The following is a 26,020-nucleotide window of genomic DNA, read 5'->3' on the forward strand; positions in this document are numbered from 1 at the left end:
ACATGCTAGCAGTGGCCTCTCCCACATAAAACTTGCTATCGGTCTAGTAAAGTAGTCAATTGCTTAGGGACAATTTCGCAACTCTTACCACCACTTTTCCACACTCGCTATATTTACTTTATTGTGTCTTTATATTAAAAGCCCCTAGTTTTATTTATGTACTCTTTATCTTCTTGCAAACCTATCCAAAAACACCTACAAAGTACTTCTAGTTTCATACTTGTTCTAGGTAAAGCGAACGTCAAGCGTGCGTAGAATTGTATCGGTGGTCGATAGAACTTGAGGGAATATTTGTTCTACCTTTAGCTCCTCATTGGGTTCGACACTCTTACTTATCGAAAGAGGCTACAATTGATCCCCTATACTTGTGGGTTATCAAGACCTTTTTCTGGCGCCGTTGCCGGCGAGCAATAGCGTGGGGTGAATATTCTCGTGTGTGCTTGTTTGCTTTATCACTAAGTAATTTTTATTTGTTGTTCTTAGTTGTTTTCTATCTTTAGTTATGGGTAGGAAACGCAAAATACCAAAAAAACTAGTTGTACCTACTGAACCAATAGTTGAAGAACCACTCAAAATCTATCACACTCCTGAAGCTTTTTACTTGGATCATCTTCGATCCCTATGTGCTCATGCTGAAACCCCAACAAAGCTTAGTTGAGGGCAGATCTTTAGATGAGCATGCTTGTTATGTGCGACACCGCATATCTGAAAAGGGGAAACTTTTACTGGGTCAAATTCATCGTTTGCAATGCTATGCTTGGAATTTATGTGAAATATATGATTTTACTTGTTGTTCTGAAAACCCTAAGAAACACCTTCCCTACCAATGTGAGTTTAGTGAAAATGGAATCGTATCTTCGTATACTAAGGGTGTTTATAATTACTATGATGTTCAACAAATTGAAGAATTTGTTGCTTTTAAGGGTGCTTATGAAATTGCTTCTTTGATTGAAAAGTATGGTGCTACTCTTTACAAATCTGAAAATTTTGCCATACTTAAATATTGCTATGATAATTATGCTTCTAATGCCTATGTTAAACCATATATTGAGGACTCCTCCGCTGCCCAAGAAGAGACTAATATTTTGCAGGAGTCTATGGAAGAAGAAATTGATGAAACTGTGAGCTCATTGGATGAAAAAGATGATGAGAGAGCGAAGAACAAAAGGAGGAAGAGCGGATTAGCTACCCGTGCCCACCTTCTAATGAGAGTAACTCTTCAACTCATACATTGTTTAATTTCCCTTCGTACTTACCGAAGGATGATTGCTATGATGATTGTTATGATCCCGTTAATTCTTTTGAAATATCCCTTTTTGATGATGCTTGCTACGCTTGTGGCCAAGATGCCAATATGAATTATGATTATAGAGATGAACTTGCTATAGTTCCTTATGTTAAACATGAAATTGTTGCTATTGCACCCATGCATGATAGTCCTATTATCTTTTTGAATTCTCCAAACTACACTATATCGGAGAAGTTTGCACTTATTAAGGATTATATTGATGGGTTGCCTTTTACCGTTGCACATGATGATTTTGATGAATATAATATGCATGTGCTTGCTGCTCCTACTTGCAATTATTATGAGAGAGGAACTATATCCCCACCTCTCTATGTTTCCAACATGATAAAATTGCAAGAAACTGTTTATACTATGCATTGGCCTTTACTATGTGTGCATGAATTGTTCTTTTATGACATGCTGATGCATAGGAAGAGAGTTAGACTTCATAATTGCTTGATATATGTTGCTTTTTGCTCACTACTAAATGCCAAATCATTGCTAATTAAAATTGGCTTTGATATACCTTAGGATCCGGGTGGATTCACTACTTGAGCACTATATGCCTAGCTTAATGTCTTTAAAGAAAGCGCTGCCAGGGAGACAATCCGGAAGTTTTAGAGAGTCATTTATTTCTGTTGTGTGCTTTTATAAAGTTTAAAAATAAAAATAATGTGCCAAGGTTTGCCTTTAGGATGTTTACGATGTTTGTTGGTTTGTGCGGTGCAGGACAGAAACTTTGGCTGTAGTGCGCGATTTTACACTTTTTACTGGAACATCAAACGGTTCTGATTCTTTTTGCACTATATTTCTACACAAATTGTTTATTTTTCCTAATTTTGGTAGAATTTGTCAAGTATCAGAATTATGGTGAATGTTCAGTTTATTACAGACTGTTCTGTTTTAGACAGATTCTGTTTTTGATGCATAGTTTGCTTGTTTTGATGAAACTATCAATTCATATCAGTGGATTAAGCCATGGAAAATCTATATTACAGTAGACACAATGGAAAAACAAAATATGAATTGGTTTGCAACAGTACTTAGTGTAGTGATTTGCTTTATTATACTAACGGATCTTACCGAGTTTTCTGTTGAAGTTTTGTGTGGATGAAGTGTTCGATGATCGAGGAGGTCTCGATGTGAGAAGAAGGAAGAGAGGCAAGAGCTCAAGCTTGGGGATGCCCAAGGAACCCCAAGTAAATACTCAAGGAGACTCAAGCGTCTAAGCTTGGGTATGCCCCGGAAGGCATCCCCTCTTTCTTCAACAAGTATCGGTATGTTTTCAGATTCGTTTCGTTCATGTGATATGTGCAAATCTTGGAGCGTCTTTTGCATTTAGTTTTCATTTTTCTTTTATGCACCATGCTGGTATGAGATAGTCCTTGGTTGATTTATAGAATGCTCTTTGCACTTCACTTATATCTTTTGAGTATGGCTTTATAGAATGCTTCATGTGCTTCACTTATATCATTTGAAGTTTTTATTGCCTGTTTCTCTTCACTTAGACAACCGCCATTTGTAGAATGCTCTTTTTCTTCACTTATATTTGTTAGAGCGTGGGCATATCTTTTGTAGAAAGAATTAAACCCTCTTGCTTCACTTATATCTATTTAGAGAGATGACAGGAACTGGTCATTCACATGGTTAGTCATAAAATCCTACATAAAACTTGTAGATCACTGAATATGATATGTTTGATTCCTTGCAATAGTTTTGCGATATAAAAATGGTGATATTGAGTCATGCTAGTGGGTAGTTGTGGATCGTAGAAATACTTGTGTTGAAGTTTGTGATTCCCGTAGCATGCACGTATGGTGAACCGTTATGTAACGAAGCCGGAGCATGATTTATTTATTGATTGTCTTCCTTATGAGTGGCGGTCGGGGACGAGCGATGGTCTTTTCCTACCAATCTATCCCCTTAGGAGCATGCGCGTAGTACTTTGTTTCGATGACTAATAGATTTTTGCAATAAGTATGTGAGTTCTTTATGACTAATGTTGAGTCCATGGATTATACGCACTCTCACCCTTCCATTATTGCTAGCCTCTTCAGTACCGTGCATTGCCCTTTCTCACCTCGAGAGTTGGTGCAAACTTCGCCGGTGCATCCAAACCCCGTGATACGATACGCTCTATCACACATAAGCCTCCTTATATCTTCCTCAAAACAGCCACCATACCTACCTATCATGGCATTTCCATAGCCATTCCGAGATATATTGCCATGCAACTTCCATCATCATCATATACATTACTTGAGAATTTATTGTCATATTGCTTTGCATGATCGTAATATAGCTAGCATGCTGTTTTCATGGCTTGTCCGTTTTTTGATGTCATTGCTACGCTAGATCGTTGCACATCCCGGTACACCGCCGGAGGCATTCATATAGAGTCATATCTTTGTTCTAGTATCGAGTTGTAATATTGAGTTGTAAGTAAATAAAAGTATGATGATCATCATTATTAGAGCATTGCCCCAGTGAGGAAAGGATGATGGAGACTATGATTCCCCCACAAGTCGGGATGAGACTCCGGACGAAAAAAAGAGAAGGCCAAAAAAAAGGAAAAAAAGAGAAAAAAATGAGAGAAAAAGAGAGAAGGGGCAATGCTACTATCCTTTTACCACACTTGTGCTTCAAAGTAGCACCATGTTCTTCATATAGAGAGTCTCTTGAGTTATCACTTTCATATACTAGTGGGAATTTTCATTATAGAACTTGGCTTGTATATTCCGATGATGGGCTTCCTCACATGCCCGTGGTCTTCATGAGCAAGCAAGTTGGATGCACACCCACTTAGTTTCAGTTTGAGCTTTCATACACTTACAGCTCTAGTGCATCCGTTGCATGGCAATCCCTACTCCTCACATTGACATCAATTGATGGGCATCTCCATAGCCCGTTGATTAGCCGTGTCGATGTGAGACTTTCTCCTTTTTGTCTTCTCCACATAACCCTCATCATATTCTATTCCACCTATAGTGCTATGTCCATGGCTCACGCTCATGTATTGCGTGAAAGTTGAAAAGGTTTGAGAACATCAAAAGTATGAAACAATTGCTTGGCTTGTCATCGGGGTTGTGCATGATGTGAATATTTTGTGTGGTGAAGATGGAGCATAGCCAGACTATATGATTTTGTAGGGATAACTTTCTTTGGCCATGTTATTTTGAAAAGACATGATTGCTTTATTAGTAGGCTTGAGGTATTATTGTTTTTATGTCAAATGATAGATTATTGCTTTGAATCACTCGTTTCTTAATATTCATGCCATGATTAGATACATGATCAAGATTATGCTAGGTAGCATTCCACATAAAAAATTATCTTTTTATCATTTACCTACTCAGGGACGAGCAGGAATTAAGCTTGCGGATGCTGATACGTCTCCGTCGTATCTATAATTTTTGATTGTTCCATGCCAATATTATACAACTTTCATATACTTTTGGCAACTTTTTATACTATTTTTGGGACTAACATATTGATCCAGTGCCCAGTGACAGTTCCTGTTTGTTGCATGTTTTATGTTTCGCAGAAACCCCATATCAAACGGAATCCAAACGGGATAAAAACGGACAGAGAATATTTTTGGAATATTTGGAGAATTCCGGAAGAAGAATCAACGCGAGACGGTGCCCGAGGTGGCCACGAGGCAGGGGCGCGCCTGCACCCCTGGGCGCGCCGCTGACCCTCATGGGCCACCCGTAAGGCGGTTGCTGCTCAACTTCGGACGCAAGAAAGCTAATTTTTGGTTAAAAAAATCACGGCGAAGGTTTCAATCCAATCAGAGTTACGGATCTCCATATATACACGAAATGGTGAAAGGGCAAGGGGGGAACGCAGAAACAGAGAGAGACAGATCCAATCTCGGAGGTGCTCTCACCCCTCCCACGCCATGGAGGCCAAGGACCAGAGGGGAAACCCTTCTCCCATCTAGGGAGAAGGTCAAGGAAGAAGAAGAAGGAGGGGGGCTCTCTCCCCCTCGCTTCCGGTGGCGCGGGAATGCCGCCGGGGGCCATCATCATCACCGCGATCTTCACCAACACCTCCGCCATCTTCACCAACATCTCCATCACCTTCCCACCTCTATCTACAGCGGTCCACTCTCCCGCAACCCGCTGTACCCTCTACTTGAACATGGTGCTTTATGCTTCATATTATTATCCAATGATGTGTTGCCATCCTATGATGTCTGAGTAGATTTTCGTTGTCCTATCGGTGGTTGATGAATTGCTATGATTGATTTAATTTGCTTGTGGTTATGTTGCTGTCCTTTGGTGCCCATCATATGAGCGCGCGTGTGGATCACACCATAGGGTTAGTTGTATGTTGATGGGACTATGTATTGGAGGGCAAGGGTGATAGAAGCTTCAGCCTAGCATAGAAATTGATGCATACGGGATTGAAGGGGGACCAATATATCTTAATGCTATGGTTGGGTTTTACCTTAATGAACGTTAGTAGTTGCGGATGCTTGCTAATAGTTCCAATCATAAGTGCATAGAATTCCAAGTCAGGGGTGACATGCTAGCAGTGGTCTCTCCCACATAAAACTTGCTATTGGTCTAGTAAAGTAGTCAATTGCTTAGGGACAATTTCGCAACTCTTACCACCACTTTTCCACACTCGCTATATTTACTTTATTGTGTCTGTATCTTAACAGCCCCTAGTTTTATTTACGTGCTCTTTATCTTCTTTCAAACCTATCCAAAAACACCTACAAAGTACTTCTAGTTTCATACTTGTTCTAGGTAAAGCGAACGTCAAGCGTGCGTAGAGTTGTATCGGTGGTCGATAGAACTTGAGGGAATATTTGTTCTACCTTTAGCTCCGCGTTGGGTTCGACACTCTTACTTATCAAAAGAGGCTACAATTGATCCCCTATACTTGTGGGTTATCAAACGACATAGCTATAACTTTCAATGCCAGTGACGAACCAAAACACAGAGTAGTTCGAGTACCAGCCGCCTTGGTTCTCAGTCCGATTGTGGACGGCTTTCGGCTCACCAAGGTTCTCATGGACGGCGGCAGCGGACTAAACCTCATCTACGAGGATACACTCCACAAGATGGAAATAGACATGAGGCGTATCAAGCAAAGCAGCACGTCCTTCCGAGGAATCATCCCCAGTCGGGAGGCGCAGTGTGCGGGAAAAATCACACTTGACGTGGTATTCGGCACACCGGAGAACTATCGGTCCGAAGAAATATCCTTCCAAGTGGCCCCTCTCAACAACGGATATCACGCCCTGCTGGGGCGAGACGCTTTTACTCGCTTCCAAGCTATACCTCATTATGGGTACATGAAGCTCAAGATGCCTGGGCCCAACGGCATAATCACTCTTATTAGTGATCCGGACATAGCACTCCGCGCCGAAAACAAAACCGCATCCCTGGCCCTCGAGGCATTATCTGAAGCCCTCACGGCCGAAGAACTAACCGCATTACGCTCTACGGTGGATAGGGACGACGTGATCCTAGACAAACGACCCAAGCCCACCTCCTTCAAACCAGCAGAAGAAATAGTCAAATTCCAAGTCCATCCAATGGACCCCAACAAGACATCATCTATTGGGGCACAACTCGACCCAACGGTCGATGCCGCGCTATGAAAGTTCCTGTGCGAGAATTGGGACATATTCGCCTGGCACCCTTCTGACATGCCAGGAATCCCACGCAGGCTAGCCGAACACAGCCTCAATATCCTTAAGGGATATAAACCGGTAAAAGAAACACGGCGGCGTTTCTCCGAACCCAAACGACAAGCTATGGGAGAAGAGATAGCCAAGTTACTCGAAGCCGGATTCATCAAAGAAATAAAACACCTAGACTGGCTACCAAACCTGGTGATGGTACCAAAGAAGGATAAATCCTGGCGCCTATGTGTCGATTTCAAATACCTCAACAAGGCCTGCCATAAGGATCCCTTCCCCTCCCCCGGATCGATCAGATCATCGATGCAACCGCAGGACACAACTCACTGTGTTTTCTCGACGCATACTCCGGATACCATCAGATCAAGATGAAGGAGTCTGATCAAGCCACAACGGCATTCATTACCCCATATGGGCCTTTCCGCTTCAACACTATGCCTTTCGGGCTAAAAAACGTGGGCGCTACTTACCAACGCATGATTCAAACATGCCTGGAAAAGCATATCGGCAAGACAGTAGAAGCATATGTGGATGACGTCGTCATTAAGACCAGGCACGTCGAGTCGCTAATAGACGATTTACGTCTTACATTCGACAACCTCCGTACATACGACATTAAGCTCAATCCATAAAAATGTGTTTTCGGCGTCCCCGCCGGAAAACTGCTGGGCTTCATTGTTTCCAGCAGAGGAATCGAAGCAAATCCAGCCAAAATCCGAGCTTTGTCGCAATTGGCTACACCAATAGACCTTAAACAGGTCCAAAAACTGGCCGGATGTGTGGCAGCGTTAAGCCGCGTTATCTCTAGATTGGGAGAAAAGGCATTGCCACATTGTACCGCTTACTACGGCGCATCGATCATTTCGAGTGGACGGATGCGGCAACGGCCGGACTGGAAGAAATAAAAGCCCTCCTAGCGAGCAACCCAATCCTGGCCGCGCCAAATGTGGGCGAACCCATGCTATTATACATATCGGCAACACACCAGGTGGTGAGCGCCGTGCTCGTTGTTGAGCGAGAGCAGGTCGGACACAAGTTCCCGCTTCAGAAGCCTGTATATTACGTATCCACTATTCTCACACCATGCAAATCCCGGTACCCTCATTATCAAAAGATAGCATACGCGGTCTTTATGGCATCCCGGAAGCCGCGACACTATTTTCAAGAGTGTTCGATCACGGTGGCTTCCGAAGTACCACTCAATGATATAATAAACAACCGCGATGCTACGGGCCGGATTGCCAAATGGGCCATTGAGCTCCTTCCATTCGACATAACATACAAACCACGTCGAGCCATTAAATCCCAAGTATTGGTGGACTTCATCGTTGAATGGACAGAGGCCGAACTCCCTAAGGAGTACGACACATATTCCAACTGGGTCATGTATTTGGATGGCTCCAAATGCTCGCAGGATTAGGAGCGGGTGTCGTTTTAACGTCCCCCACTGGAGATGTAGTCCAGTACGTACTCCAGATAATATATACAGACTCCAATAACGCAGCTGAATACGAGGCCTTATTGCATGGTCTTTGGATGGCCGTCTCCATGGGCATACAACGCCTAGAAGTGCGTGGGGACTCAAACCTCGCAATATCTCAAATAAACAGAGATTTTGACGCCAAAGATCCGAAGATGGCGGCTTATCGCAATGCCGTCTTAATGTTGGCTCAGTTCGAGGGGCTCGAGTTTCATCACGTGGCTCAAGAAAGTAGTCAAGCGGCGGACGTCCTCGCTCGCATCGGTGCCAAACGCGACCCCGTCCCACCTAACATCTTTCAGAAAGGCTTTTTAAGCCATCCGTGGTGTGGCAAGGGGAGGGCGGCGACACTAGTCCGGACCCGAGCACAACCCCAGATTCCGAACACACCGCTATCATCGGGGGCTCAGCCACCGAAGTAACACCATCGACCCATCTCATTATAGCAGTAATTGCCCCATGGACTGAACCCTACTTGGCCTACCTTAATAGGAAGGAACTCCCCGAGGATCAAAACGAGGCCCGCCGTGTTGTCCGGCGTTCAAAGGGCATGGTGGCGGCTGGTGCTCGGGCCCTTGTTAGCAAGGCCTTCCGTACAGGTTTTTATTGGCCGACGACCCGAGCAGACGTGCAGGACCTTGTCCAACGTTGCGTCGGATGCCAGCTTTTCGCTAACCAGAGCCATATGCCACCCACCGCTCTACAAACAATCCCCATCACTTGGCCTTTCGCGGTCTGGGGGCTTGATATGGTCGGACCCCTTAAAGGAGGAAGCCATAAGAAAAAATATCTGTTGGTCATGGTGGATAAATTCACTAAGTGGATAGAGGCCAAACCAGTTAAAACGGCCGAGGCTGGACGAGTGATAGACTTTATATCCGGCGTTGTACACCGTTATGGTGTTCCACACAGCATCATCACTGATAACGGCTCCAACTTTATAGCCGATGAGGTGAAAAATTGGTGCGCCAATCTGGGCATTAAGCTCGATTACGCCTCCGTCTATCACCCGCAAACAAACGGTCAAGTCGAATGGGACAATGGTCTTATTATGAGCGGCATCAAACCTAGGCTGGTACGATCCTTGAAGGAATCAGACAAGCACTGGGTTGAGGAGCTTGACTCCATACTCTGGGGGCTGCGGACCACGTCGAATCGCTCTACCGGATGCACACCTTTCTTCATGGTGTACGCCGCAGAGGCGGTGTTGCCCTGCGACATTATTCATGACTCACCTCGAGTGCACATGTACGAAGAGAGAGAAGCCAAGCTCGATCGGCGGGACAACCTTGACGCCCTAGAGGAGGAGCGCGACATTGCAAAAGCCCGTTCCGCATTTTATCAACAACAGGCTCGCGGATATCAAAGCAGAGAAGTACGGGCCAAGACTTACAATGTTGGCGAACTCGTTGTACGCTTGCCGGAGAAGAAAAAGGACAAACTCAAGCCCAAATGGGAAGGTCCCTTCATCATTGACGAAGTTCTCACTGGAGGAGCGTACCGCCTGCGTGATGCGTCAGATAATCGCTTAGAGCCGAACCCTTGGAACGCGGCCAGACTCCGAAGATTCTATGCTTAGCGCCGAACTCTTTGTTTGTCTCCTCTTCCCCATTGTTCCTTTTGTTTTTTCCACTCTTTTCGCCTTTCCCCCCTTTCTTTTTTAGCCTCAAAGCTTTTCGCGCGGCTCAACCGCGCACCGGTAACATACACATACTTCAATATGTACGTCCATCATACGTGGGGGCTTCTTAGACAGAAGCTTGTTATTATTTTTCGAGCATCAAGCTCATTACATATGCGTTTTTCCATATGTCCCTTTTCTTCGCCATTATATGCATCGATATGACTTAAGTTTTGGCCAAGCTGGGTTGCATGGCTCCTGTGCTTATGCCCTACATTCCCGTTAGTTCGGCTAGGGCATAAAGGGAGCACCTCTGCGATTGTTACTACCGGGTCATCTGGATGTGTACCTCAGACTGGGTGAAGCCGAAAGCTAGCGTTCTTAAGGGAATATTCGGTCGGTGGATTAAAGATGTTTTTTGCATTTACTACATTGTGAACCCCCAGAAGTTAAAACATACTGCGATTTTTTAATCACAGTTCGGACATGCGCGTTAACGCATGCGTACCCAGGGAAAGGAACCCTTAACGGAACTATTCTCTCCGGAAAATGTTTCTTACAATCTTAATGTAATATAACATAACTAGCCGGATACAACTTGTCTGTTCAAGCAACTATGACCCCTACCCCTGGTTTCCACGCATACACCGGTCTATTCGGCCGCAATAGTATTCGGAAACACTCCGCACCTTCGGGTCCATAGGTCGATGCGAAAAGGTCTGCCATGACAATCGTTTTACAATTCAGCTAGAAGGAAAATACACAGTCACTTGGACTCAAACATTTCCTCCTCTATACTGTCCAGCAGGCTATCTAACTTACAATCCTGCCGGGAAAACTTGGCGGCTACTTTTATTTGGTCATATACCAAACTAACGGGAACTTCTTTCCCATCTGACCCTAGAGGTCCGACCCGATCCATATGATTTGGATCAAGCTTGGTGTACCGTGTTTTCACTATGGCCCAGGCCTCTCGCGCACCCTCCTGGCAGGCCAATATTTTCCACAATCGAAAGCGTCGCCGCGCTCCCTTGAATAACTCTAGGAGCTCCTCCATCTTTCCTAGAGGAGAGGCAGATGGCAACAAGGCCTTGGCAACGCTTCGCATCGCCTGCCGAGCTTGCTCATGCATGCGCGATAGCTCTTGTAGCAGATCGCCCGAGAATCCGGACATCTCCTTTTCGGGACAACCGGTCAGCATACCTGCAGATGTAACTCTGTCAGTCCCTGTTATGTCCGAATTACTATAACATATAGTTTGGCCACATACTGAAGATACCACCTCGCAGCCTTTTGTTCTCCTTTATGGAGTCAGCTAACTGGGCCCCCACATCTTTCAGTTCTTCGCCCAGCTGGGTGTTTGAATCTTGAAGTTTGTTTTTCTCCTGTCTGACTCGGGCCAGCACCCGCTTACCTGCGGCATGTAGTCTTTTCGACTCTTTCTCCTCCAGTTGATCTGACGATCCTGATAAGCCGCAGTGTTAACACAGCTGCTATACAATTACTATTTCTCGATGGAGGGAAATATTACCTACAGACGCCTTCTTGGATTTTCCAGTTCGGCGGTAACTGCAGTTAACTATGTCCGGCACTTGTCTAGCTCTTGGGCTAGCAGGTCATTCTTCTCAGAAAGAATCTACTTATACAACGATCCTCAAATCAGTTGTACCAACTACTTTAAGTCTCGGGGGCTACTGGCATATGATTATCATATTCGGACACAGTAAATTTATCTGTGCATCTTTTAAATGCTGCTTTGTGGCTCTGCCGAGCCCATCTCGAGTAGCTCGGATATAGGCATCAGCCGAGCTAAAGGCATTAAACTCTCGTCCCAGAAGCGGGGGTCCCGTAAAATGGCCCTCCGGCGCCGGTGATTCATGGCGCTCTCCACCTCTGAGTTGGTGATGGACATATCTTCCGTGCTTTCAGCTGGAGGACAGTCCGGCGTCACTCCCATATCGGCCCTCGGCTCCTCGACTTGGGCCGGATCCCGGCTGTCGGGGGTATAACGAGCCGGATCCCCGGACAAAGTCCGGCGAACTCTTTTCCTGATACAGGGCAAACATGAAAGTCATAGTTGGATGCGACTATTAAACAAAAACATACTCGCGAACTCGTCCTCTTTGATGAGGGCCCGACCGTATCTTCATTCGCCTTCCTCTTCGAAGGTTTGCCCGGTACGGGAGCCGCTCTCTTTGGAATCACTCTTGGAGTAGCATGGCGCGTCGAGCGCCTCCCCTTTGAAGCACATGACGGTGTGGTGGGTGAGGTAGAATGAGAAAACTCTTTTGGACAAGGTGTCTCCTGATTACTTACGTGTGAAGTAGGGAGAAGACCGGGATAATCAGCGATGATGGCTACTTCTGTGCCGTCGTAGCTCGTTTGGTAAAACACCCCATTCCCGAGCACCACGAATATATCCGGATCCTCTTCGCATCCGGGGTCAAGGTCCCAGTTGTGGCCCTCGGGCTGCGGGGCAGGGCTGTAAAGCCCCTCGGAAATCTTTCGCCAGTGCTGTTACAAATGGACAGGTTAATGTTCATTGAGCGTAGCTCAGGGAGTGGAATGAGTAGGGCAGAGGAGTTGGGAGCTTACCCAGCTAGGAGGACTGTACATAGAATATCCTTCCATGTGCTTGATGCGCAGGAACTCCTCTTCCTCCCCTTTGAACAGTTCGGCCAATATTTTGGCCAGGGCGGCAGGGGTGTCCGGACCCTTCCTGCCGCAGCGGGAGGCGTCATCTTCCCCATTGTAGTGCCACATAGGAAGTCCTCTGTATTGGAGTGGCTAGACCCCCCGCACTATGGAGGTCGCCATTACTTCGACTATCGTATATCCGGACTGGGCAAGCATCTTTATCTTGCTCAAGAGTTGGCGGACTTCCACACTGTCTTCCTCCTTGAAGCTTCGAGTGCGCCAGCTGTGGCGTTTCTTCAAAGGAATACTTGTGAACTCGGGAAGACCCCTCCGGACTGGGTCAGGAAGTGCGACGTCCTCGATGTAGAACCACTCGGAGGTCCACTCTACAGATGCCTTCTTCGGTGTGCCGGATAGGTATCCGGTCTCGGTGATGCGCCATATTTCGGCTCCGCCCACTTCAAATATTGATCCCTCATGGTTACGCGGGACAAGGCAGAAAAACTTTCTCCACAGTTCAAAATGGGCCTCACAACCCAGGAATAGTTCGCATAAAGCGACATAACCCGCAATATGCAGGATGGAGGCTGGACTAAAGTTGTGCAGCTGGAGGCCATAATATTCCAGAAGCCCTCAGAGGAATGGATGAATTGGAAATCCCACGCCCCTTAGCAGATAGGGGACGAAACACACTCGTTCCCCCCGGATGGATTGGGGAAATCCTCCGCTTGGGTTTTGCCGTTGAAGGAGGCCAACCCTGCTCGAACAGGGACCAGATACGCAGGGGGGAGAAACCCATGTATCTGCAGCTTCTCCAGCTGACTATGGGATATGGAGCACTTCTCCCATTTGCCTTTTTCTAGGCCGCAAGGATGGGAGGAGGATCTGGGAATGCTAGACATGTTGGAGTGTTTTTTCCTGGCGATCTTTGAGGATTTTTCTTCCGCGAGATATGAAATGGATATGAGATCCAATCTCTTTAAATACACGCTATCCCTCACATGGCCGGGGTGTCATGTGCAAAAATACCCTGACCTCTCGCATTCGCTCGACATGTGGAAGCTGAAGTTGTTAATACGCAGAAACCGAGGGATACGACATTAAATGGAAGGTCGAATACACTACTTGGAAGTCATAAGTGGAGGAATCCGCCTTGCAATGCCGAAGACAATCTGTGAGCCAAACACCTCGACATTGAAGACTGGTTCGGGGGCTACTGAGGGAGACCTGGACTAAGGGGTCCTCGGGCGTCCGGCCTGTTAGCCATGGGCTAGACTGATGGGCTGTGAAGATACAAAGACTGAAGACTCTACCCGTGTCCGGATGGGACTCTCCTTGGTGTGGAAGGCAAGCTTGGCGATCAAATATGTAGATTCCTTTCTCTGTAACTGACCTTTGTATAACCCTAGATCCTCCCGGTGTCTATATAAACCGGAGGACTTAGTCTGGAGGAGAGGGATAACCATAGTCATACAGGCTAGAATTTTAGGGTTTAGCCACTACGATCTCGTGGTACATCAACTCTTGTAATACTCAAATTCAAGATCAATCAAGCAGGAAGTAGGGTATTACCTCCATAGAGAGGGCCCGAACCTGGGTAAACATTGTGTCCCCCGTCTCCTGTTACCATCATACTTATACGCACAATTCGGGACCCCCTACCCGAGATCCGCCGGTTTTGACACCGACAGGCACCTCTTCCCATTGCAAGATAAATAGATCAAGTTGGCCAAACAAAACCCAAATATCATAGAAGAAATACGAGGCTATAAGAGATCATGCATATAAGAGATCAAAGAAACTCAAATAACTTTCATGGATATAAAAAGATATAACTGGTCATAAACTCGAAGTTCATCATATCCCAACAAACACACCGCAAAAAGAGTTACATCATATGAATCTCCAAGAGACCATTGTATTGAGAATTCAGCGAGAGAGAGGAAGCCATCTAGCTACTAACTACGGACCCGAAGGTCTACAAAGAACTACTCACGCATCATCGGAGAGGCACCAATGGAAGTGGTGAACCCCTATGTGATGGTGTCTAGATTGGATCTGGTGGTTCTGGACTCTGCGGCGGCTGGATGAATATTTCGGCGACGCTTTTAGGGTTTCTGGAATATTGGGGTATTTATAGAGCAAAGAGGTGGTCCGGGGGCACCCGAGGTGGGCACAACCCACCAGGGCGCGCCTGGGCCTCCTGGCGCGCCCTGGTCGGTTGTCCCCTCCTCGGGACTCCCCCCAGGTGCAACCAGGGCCCATCTTCTTCCCTCTGGCCCATAAAAAATCCCCGTAAAGTTTCGGGGCGTTTGGACTCCGTTTGATATTGATTTCCTGCGATGTAAAAAACATGCAGAAAACAGCAACTGGCACTTGGCACTATGTCAATAGGTTAGTACCAAAAAATGATATAAAATGACTATAAAATGATTATGAAACATCCAAGATTGATAATATAACAGCATGGAACAATCAAAAGTTATAGATACGTTGGAGACGTATCAGCATCCCCAAGCTTAACTCCTGCTCGTCCTCGAGTAGATAAGTGATAAAAACAGAATTTTTGATGTGGAGTGTTGTTCATCAAGTCATATCATATTCTTTTCTTTATAGCATGGACATTTGGACTTTTATGTGATTCAAAGAAATAGTCTAGTTTTGACATAATAATTTAGATACTCAAGCATATCAACAAGCAACCATGTCTTTCAAAATATCAATGCTAAAACAAGTTATCCCTAGCCCATCATGCTCAAACATTGGTCCATTCATGAAACACACTCGAATATTAACTACACCCAGTACTTAAGTACGATCATATTGCCTCCTAGTTGGTGCTTTTTATAAGAGAGGATGGAGACTCAAATTCAAAAATAAAAATTTCATAAAGTAAAAGAAAGGCCCTTCGCAGAGGGAAGTAGGGATTTGTAGAGGTGCCAGAGCTCAAAGCGAAAAATAAAGATAAAAACATTTTGGGAGGTATATCCATTCCACCAACGAAAATGACGCAGAGTTCCGAACACTTTCCATGCTAGATATGCCGTAGGTGGTTCCCAAATAGAAAATAAAGTTTATTCCTTTTTCCACCATACTTTCACCTTCCATGGCTAGCCGTATCCACGGGTGCCTTCCATACCAACACTTTCCAAGGAATTTATTATTTGACAACATAAAGTAAATTCATTTTTGCATTTCGGGACTGGGCATCCCTAAAACCTTTGCCTTACTCTCGTGAAATGACAAGTGAATAAACACTCATCATGAGAATAACACATCCAGCATGGAAAATATTAGCCACCCGTTACCGTTCCGCGAGCGAAACAAACACACAAAAGAGAAGTTTATTTTGAAAATTAGAGATGGCACATGCAAATTTGCTTAGAACGGCAAAAGACTACCGCATATAGGTAGATATAGTGGACTGATGTGGCAAAACTGGTTTAAAGGATTTTGGATGCACAAGTAGAGGTCATAGTTGAGAAGCGACCAAGCAAGAAACGAATAATTTCGTAAAGCAAGCATTAAGCATAATTAACACCGAATAATGCACCACAAGTAGGATATAATTTTCATTGCATGATTATTGACTTTCGTGCATGCATAGGGAATCACAAACCTTAACACCAATACTCTTACTAAAGCACAATTACTCATCAACATACTCACATATCACATCATCATATCTCAAAACTATTACTAAGAATCAAGTTTATTTTGTCCAATGATCTTCATGACATTTTTTTACTTTATCCTTCTTGGATATCTATCACTTTGGGAGTAACTTTTATGTGTTGCTTTTCATAAGCTCAAACAAATATAAGTGAAGATCATGAGCATAACAAATTTTCTTTCTCTCAAAATAATTTAAGTGAAGCAAGAGAGAATTTGTTCAAAATTTTACTAACTCTCAAATAAATCTAAGTGAAGCAAGAGAGCATTTCTTCAAAAATAACAAAGCACACCGTGCTCAAAAAGATATAAGTGAAGCACAGAGAGCAATTCTAACAAGTCATGACATAATTTTGGCTCTCTCAAATAGGTGTGTCCAGCAAGGATTGATGACTTAATACAAAAAATAAAACAAGCAAAGACACATATCATACAAGACGCTCCAAGCAAAACACATATTATGTGACGAATAAAAACATAGCCTCGAGTAAAATACCGATAGTCATTGGAAGAAAGCGGGGATGCCACTCGGGGGCATCCCCAAGCTTAATTGGTTGCTCATTCTTGGATAATAGCTTGGGATGCCGGGGCATCCCCAAGCTTCGGCTCTTACATCCTTCCTTCATCCATCATAAGATAACCCAACACTTGAAAACTTCAATCACACAAAACTCAACAAAACCTTCGTGAGATCCGTTGGTATAAGAAAGCAAACCACTACTATAAGTGTTGTATCAAACCTATTCATATTTTGTTTTTGTATTATATCTACTATATTCCAACTTTTCTATGGAAAAAACTCATCAAAGAAAACCATAGAGCCATCAAAATAAGCACACAACACAAAGAAAACAGAATCTGTCAAAACAGAACAGTCTGTAGTAATCTGGAACTTTCGAATACTTCTGTAACTCAAAAACTTCTGAAAAATTAGGACAACTAGGGTAATTTGTATATTGATCTTCTGAAAAAAGAATCAGGGAAAAAGCTCCTATCTGTAATTTAGGAAAATTATTTTCGTGAGCGTAAAGTTTCTGTCTTTTTAGCAAGATCAAACAACTATCACCAAAGAAGATCTTAAAGGCTTTACTTGGCACAAACACTAATGAAAACATAAAAAGCACAATCATACCATAGGCATAATTGTGTAAACACACAAGAACAGAAAGCAAAAAGAAAAAATAAATTTTATTCATTGGGTTGCCTCCCAACAAGCGCTATAGTTTTACGCCCTTAGCTAGGCATAAGGCAAGGATCTAAGTTTTGTCATCTTTGGTTTGAGATCCATAAGATGCCCTCATGATTGATTCATAAGGTGGCTTAATTCTTGTTCTAGGGAAGTGTTCCATACCTTTGCTCAAAGGAAATTGGAACTTAACATTGCCTTCTTTCATATCAATCACGGCACCGATAGTGCGTAAAAACGGTCTACCAAGAATAATTGGGCAAAATGGATTGCAATCAATATCAAGAACAATAAAATCTATGGGCACATAATTTCTATTTGCAAGAATAAGAACATAATTAATTCTTCCCATAGGCTTTTTAATAGTAGAATCCGCCAAGTGCAAATTCGAAGAACATGATTCAATATCGGTAAGACCAAGCACATCACATAAAGATTTCAGAATTGTGGAAACACTAGCACCCAAGTCAAACAAAGCAAAACACTCATAATTTTTAATCTTGACTTTGGTAGTAGGTTCCCACTCATCATGCAATTTTCTAGGAATTGAAACATCCAATTCCAATTTTTCATCCAAAGCTTTCATCATAGCATCAACAATATGTTTAGTAAAAGCTTTGTTTTGTTCATAAGCATGGGGTGAATTCAATATGGATTGCAACAAAGAAATACAATCTATCAAAGAGCAACTATCATAATTAAAGTCTTTGTAATCCAAAAGAGTGGGTGCATCACTAACTAAAGTTTTGACCTCTTCAAACCCACTTTTATCAATTTTCTCAACAAGATTTTCACCCTCCAAAATTTTGGGACGCCTTCTACCTAAAGTTGACTCTTCTCCAGTCCCTTTTTCATCAATCTTATCTTTTATAAACAAGGAATAAATAGAAGAAACACCAATCATTTTAAGATCTTCATCAATTTTATCTTCTAACGAGATTGGTTTAGCGGCCATTTGATTTACTAAAGTAGCTTGTGCATCGGATATTTTTCCTAGCAAACTTTCAGCAAAAGCATACTTAGATTGGAGATTGCAAACTTCTCTACTAATATCATCAAGTTGTTTTGTGATAGCATCTAGCACAACGGAGTGCTCCTTAAGTTCTTCAGTAAAATACTTATTATGCTCAAATTGTGTAGTCATATATTCCTTAGTACTTTTCTCAATTTCAAGCAAAATATTAGGGTAAGGAACATCATAATATTTTCTTTGGGGCATCATGACTACGCAAGCAAGAAAGCACACAAAAACATATCTGGCAAGAAAACGGAGAACGGAAAAAGAGAGGTGAATAAAACAGCAAATTATTGTGAAGTGGGGCAGAGGAAAATGAGAGGCAAATGGCAAATAATGTAAATTGCGAGGAGATGAGATTTGTGATTAGGAACCTGGTTATGTTGAAGATCCTCCCCGGCGACGGCGCCAGAAATTCTCCTTGATGGTGTCTGCAACTACGTCGGTATTTCCCCCAAGAGGAAGGGATGATGTATGTCAGGACCCCGATTCTAAGTCACACCGATATAGCCTGTAACACCTCATATCACTTTGCGGCCTCACGCACGGTATTCCCACGGGTGTCGCCTTACCATGGCCCGGGACCATTTGCGCCTTTTGGCTCACGTATATGATAGTGTCGCTAGCATCCATATGATAGAGAACCCGGGCCGACATGGCTAGTCGTGAACCCAAAGTGGCACTAACTTACGGGGACAGGCATACATGAATCAACATCGAGCATGTCGGTCAGCAGCGTGTGAATCCGGGCTGTAGCACTGGGCTAACAGGACTCTGGGAACCCGGGCTGTAGCAGGCTAGGCAGGACTCCGGATGTCACCGCGTGACATTTCCCCGAAGGGACAGACACAGGAACGAGGTGAAACACATGCCGGCCAGTCAAGTGTTCCGGAGCAGTAGTGCTGGGCTAGCAGGACTCCGGTGAACCGGGCTGTAGCGGACTACTATGGCTCATGGAAGCACAAGACTACATTTCCCCATAAGAGAGGCTACCAAGGATAAACAACTAGGTTGTCAGATCCCACACATACCAAGCATTTCAATCATACACACAATATGCTCGATATGTGCAAATACAACATGGCATCACAACAAGACTCTACGACTCAGAGTATTTATTCATTAGGCTCCGAAGAGCCAGATATTACAAACATAGGTCTCATGACCCAACATTCAGAGCATACAAGTCAAAGCACATGCGGAAGCTTAACATGTCTGAGTATAGACATCTACAAATGAAAAAGGCTGAGAAGCCTGACTATCTACCAGATCCTGCCGAGGGCACAAGATCGTAGCTGAGGTATCAAGCTAAACGTCGAAGTCCACGCGGAACTACTAGCGAGACTGAAGTCTCTCTGCAAAACATAAATTAAGCAAACGTGAGTACAAATGTACCCAGCAAGACTTACAGCAGAACTAACTACATATGCATCGGTATCAATAAAGGGGGTGGTGGAGTTTAACTGCAGCAAGCCAGCTTTGACTCGGTGGCTATCCTAACTACGACTGCAAGTAACTCTTTTGAGGTGGCGCACACGAGTCCACATATTCACCATATCAATACACCACTATGGATTCGCTCCCGTCTCCCTACGAGAACGCCATCCATAGCACTCACGCTTATCTTGCGCATTTTAGAGTATCCACTTTCACTTGTCTATGAACTGTTATAGGCAACCCAGAAGTCCTTTACCGCGGACACGGCTATTCGAATAGATGATGTTAACCCTGCAGGGGTGTACTTCTTCACACACGCTCTCGCCACTTACCACCATGTACACGTTGTGTATCTCGGCAACCTTCAAGTGCAACAATATGATGCATGCATGAGACATGGCAAAATGAATGTATTGGGCTAATGCAACTAAGGCCAGATGGGTTTGGACCATTTTGAATCAAAGATTCAAATTCCAAGCTCATAAGTGGCTCTTATTAGTGCTTTATCTAGTTCTGTACTAAACAGCAGGTTAATGTGCTTAAACATGCATGAAACCAGTACAGATGGAAAGATTGGATTTTTCTGATCATTTTTCATATATAAATCTTTTCATTCTGAGCAATAGATTATTTTCTATGATTTTTTGAAGTTTGTGGTATTTTCTGGAATTTCCTGTATAAAAATAAATCCAGTAATTAAATTCCTTATTGCGTCAGCATTGTGTCATGATGACGTCAGTGGACAACGGGGTTGTCCAGGTCAAACCTGACGTGTGGGGTCCACACGTCAATGACACTGTTAGTTAAATAAACTAATTAGAATTAATTTAAATCTAACCTAGGTTAATTAGCAGGCGGGCCCCACCTGTCATTGACCCAGGGGAGGTCAAACCCCTGGTCAACTGGGTTGACGTGCCGGCGTTTAGCCGCTGGCGAGGCCAGACGCGGCGGTGGGGTGCGGGATCCGTGCTCCGGCGACCAAATGGGCGGCGGAGAGCATCTACACGCAGCTGGGAACGAGCACGGCGAGGGGCGTGCGATGGTGCTACGGGCTCCTGGCGATGCAGTGAAGCTAACGGCCATGGTGGTGCGACCGTTGGATGGCCGGAGCCTCGTCGGCGACGAGCTCGGCGGCGGCGCGTGCGGGTGAGCTACGTGCAGTTGCTACGGAGCTCGAGAGCGAGAACGAGAAGGGGGAGCAAGTAGCGGACCTCACTGCAGTCATGTAGAAGCAAACGGCGCGGTTGGGGACGGGCTGACGACGTCGGGTGGTCGCCGGCGATCTCGGAGCAGAGGCGGCGAAGTCGAGGGTGCAGGGGGCGATGCAGGCCGTTCGGCGTTGCCTGACTCGTCTGAGAGGACGAGGGCGTCGAGACGGAGCTGCTGGACAGCACGGGAAGGCGAGGGGAGCATGGTGGCTGCGAGGTTCACGCCGGCGCGAGCTCGGCAGCGTCGGCCATGGCGGAGGCGAGGCCAGGGAGAGGTGCAGGGGGCGAATGGCGTGTCGGGGCGGTCGAGCGGGCGACGTGGGCGTCTTCCAGAGCCTCCAGAGGCGCGGGCGGCAAGCAGGTGACGCCGTGGCGCGCGCGGCGGCGTCGCGGTGTCCCTCCTCTGCCTACTGGCAGAGGTGGGGGATGACTGGCACGGCCGGGTGGGCTAGCCTCTGCTAGGCCGCGGTGGGCGCCAGGTAAGTGGCTTCTGGCCTTTCTCTCTCTCTCTTTTCTTCTTATTTAATTTGATTTTCTATTTTTCTATAGGTGTAGGGCTTTATTAAAAATACTAAAACGTTTCCAAAAATCCTGCACATAATTGTGGGCTCTGTTGGAATTATTCCTAACAGCCCTGACTTAAATCCAGAATTATTTGGGCATTTGAATTATTTTATAGCATTTAAATTCCCAAATGCAAATAGTTAAAGAATTAATCCAGTGACCTTATTTGTCCTAGAAAATTGTGAACCCATTTTTTCAGAGGTCCTAACCCAAGACAAAAAGGGAAGACTTTTTATAAGGGCATTTCAGGTTCATTGAAAATAATTTTACTAAACCCTAGTTATTTTCAGAGGGGGTGCTGGGGGTTTCTGTCATCCCCATTTCAAGTTTCTGGAAAAAGTAAACATGATGCAACACTCTAATGCATGAACTAGCTAGGATGTGACAATGTAGCACATCAACGGTAGGTATTTCCCTCAGTGATGAAACCAAGGTTATCGAACCAGTAGGAGAACCAAGCAACACAATGTAAGCAGCACCTACACAGAAACAACAACACCTCGCAACCCGATGTTTTAAAGGGGTTGTCAATCCCTTTCGGGGTACGTTACCTCAAGATAGGCAAAAGGATGTGAGGTAAATTGTAGTAGATTGATAGATCGAACGCCAAATAAAATAAATAGAGATAAAACGCAGCAAGGTAATTTTGTATTTTTGGTTTAATAGATCTGAATAAAAACGCAAAGGAAAAGTAGATCACAAGGCAAATATATGAGAAACAAGACCCCGGGGACCGTAGGTTTCACTAGTGGCTTCTCTTGAGAAAATAGCAAACGGTGGGTAAACAAATTACTGTTGGGCAATTGATAGAACTTCAAATAATTATGACGATATCCAGGCAGTGATCATTACATAGGCATCACGTCCAAGATTAGTAGACCGACTCCTGCCTGCATCTACTACAATTACTCCACACATCAACCGCTATCCAGCATGCATCTAGTGTATTAAGTTAATGGAAAAATGGAGTAATGTAATAAGAACGATGGCATGATGTAGACAAGATCCGTTATCTATATTGTGGCAGATAGGGATCCCATCTTTTTATCCTTAGTAGAAACGATACATACGTGTCGGTTCCCTTTCTGTCACTAGGATCAAGCACCGTAAGATCGAACCCACTACCGGGCACCTCTTCCCATTGCAAGCTAAATAGACCAAGTTGGCCAAACAAAACCCAAATATCGAAGAAGAAATACGAGGCTATAAGAGATCATGAATATAAGAGATCAAAGAAACTCAAATAACTTTCATGGATATAAAAAGATATAACTGATCATAAACTCGAAGTTCATCATATCCCAACAAACACACCGCAAAAAGAGTTACATCATATGGATCTCCAAGAGACCATTGTATTGAGAATTCAGCGAGAGAGAGGAAGCCATCTAGCTACTAACTACGGACCCGAAGGTCTACAAAGAACTACTCACGCATCATTGGAGAGGCACCAATGGAAGTGGTGAACCCCTCCGTGATGGTGTGTAGATTGGATCTGGTGGTTCTGGACTCTGCGGTGGCTGGATAAATATTTCGTCGACGCTTTTAGGGTTTCTGGAATATTGGGGTATTTATAGAGCAAAGAGGCGGCCCGGGGGGCACCCAAGGTGGGCACAACCCACCAGGGCGCGCCTGGGCCTCCTGGCGCGCCCTGGTGGGTTGTCCCCTCCTCGGGACTCCCCCCAGGTGCAACCAGGGCCCATCTTCTTCCTTCTGGCCCATAAAAAACCTCCATTAAGTTTCGGGGCATTTGGACTCTGTTTGACATTGATTTCCTGCAATGTAAAAAACATGCATAAAACAACAACTGGCACTTGGCACTATGTCAATAGGCTAGTACCAAAAAATGATATAAAATGACTGTAAAATGATTATAAAACATCCAAGATTGATAATATAACAGCATGGAACAATCAAAAACTATAGATACGTTGGAGACGTATCAGCTGCCTGGTGACTTAATCGCATATTATATTACACAGGCCCCATGAGTACCAATCTTGGTCAAGAGATGCTGATAAAACTCAAGGCGGTTTACACATTGGTGGAGCAATTATATACCGGTAATCAGCGCACAATAGCCACCACCCCCCCAACCAATCAAGCACCATCTCTTCTCAGTGATGTTTTAAGCAAGCTTTCGGTCCTGCTCGCAAGAATTGAAGAAATCAAGCGGTCACCCGCGAGAGCCGGTACCATTACGACTTTAAGTCGGGCAAAGGCATGGCAAGCAGAATTAGACCCAGCCGAGCTAGCTACGGGCTGCGCCAGTTTCAAAGAGGATGGGTCTCCCTTTGATAAAAAGGACGTTGCCGCATGTGTGATAGAGATGCGTCCGCTGGCGAGTAAACTCGCCGAAGAAACAGATCTGTCAAGATATCAGGCGGCTTATACAGCAGACAATCAGAAAATGCCAACGCCGGCTTCTAAAATTGTGGATCTTATTCCTCCAATCCGTAAGCATACTTTTGCCCCTGAAATCGATCCGTCTGAACTTATCGATGATGAAGCTAAATTTCATGCCTTGACTGGCATCAATTGGTCATCACCTAACTTCCAGACGATGGAGGAAGAAGAAGAACCGGCGCAGGATGACCCGGAGGCCTCAACATGCCAAGATCACGACAATTAATCCAAGGACCGGCTTATCATCCACCACTTGGGATACTTTGTGCATGAAAACACTTATTCTTTTGGGTCGTCCGATGCCTTGTAATAGGCTAGATGAAAACAATGATCTGACATGCCATCGTGCATGTTGACTTGCATAACACTTTTGAATCGACGATCTGATGTTGAAGATCTGGCACTTATGCTTTATGATATTGATACGTCTCCAACGTATCTATAATTTTTGATTGTTCCATGCTATTATATTATCTGTTTTGGATGTTTAATGGGCTTTATTATGCACTTTTATATTATTTTTGGGACTATCCTACTACTGGAGGCCCAGTGCAAATTGTTCTTTTTTGCCTATTTCAGTGTTTCGCAGAAAAGGAATATCAAACGGAGTCCAAATGGAATGAAACCTGCGCGAGGATTGTTTTTGGAACAAACGCAATCTAGGAGACTTGGAGTAGACGTCAAGGAAGCCACGTGGTGGCCACGAGGTAGGAGGGCGCGCCCCCACCCTCGTGGGCCCCTCGTAGCTCCACCGACCTACTTCCTTCGCCTATATATACTCATATACCCTGAAAACATCCAGGAGCACCACGAAACCCTATTTCCACCGCCGCAACCTTCTGTACCCGTGAGATCCCATCTTGGTGCCTTTTCCAGCGCTCCGCCGGAGGGGGAATCGATCATGGAGGGCTTATACATCAACACCATAGCCTCTCCGATGATGTGTGAGTAGTTTACCACAGACCTTCGGGTCCATAGTTATAGCTAGATGGCTTCTTCTCTCTCTTTGATTCTCAATACAAAGTTCTCCTCGATCTTCTTGGAGATCTATTCGATGTAATTCTTTTTGCGGTGTGTTTGTCGAGATCTGATGAATTGTGGGTTTATGATCAAGATTATTTATGAACAATATTTGATTCTTCTTTGAATTTTTATATGCATGATTTAATATCTTTGCAAGTCTCTTCGAATTATTAGTTTGGTTTGGCCTACTAGATTGATATTTCTTGCAATGGGAGAAGTGCTTAGATTTGGGTTCAATCTTGCGGTGTCCTTTCCCAGTGACAGCAGGGGCAGCAAGGCACGTATTGAATTGCTGCCATCGAGGATAAAAAGATGGGGTTTATACATATTGCTTGAGTTTATCCCTCTACATCATGTCATCTTGCTTAATGCGTTACTCTATTCTTATGAACTTAATACTCTAGATGCATGCTGGATAGCGGTCGATGTGTGGAGTAATAGTAGCAGATGCAGAATTGTTTTGGTCTACTTGTCACGGACGTGATGCCTATATACATGATCATGCCTAGATATTCTCATAACTATGCGCTTTTCTATCAATTGCTCGACAGTAATTTGTTCACCCACCGTAAAATATGCTATCTTGAGAGAAGCCACTAGTGAAACCTATGGCCCCTGGGTCTATCTTCCATCATATTAATATCCCGCCAAATAGCTATTTCTGTCGCCGTTTATTTTTGCAATCTTTACTTTTCAATCTATACAACAAAAATACCAAAAATATTTATCTTATTATTTTTATCAGATCTCACTTTTGCAAGTGGCCGTGAAGGGATTGACAACCCCTTTATCGCGTTGGTTGCAAGGTTCTTGATTGTTTG

The sequence above is a fragment of the Triticum aestivum genome, chromosome 5D (genome assembly GCF_018294505.1).
Source record: "Triticum aestivum cultivar Chinese Spring chromosome 5D, IWGSC CS RefSeq v2.1, whole genome shotgun sequence".
Lineage (NCBI taxonomy): Eukaryota > Viridiplantae > Streptophyta > Magnoliopsida > Poales > Poaceae > Triticum > Triticum aestivum.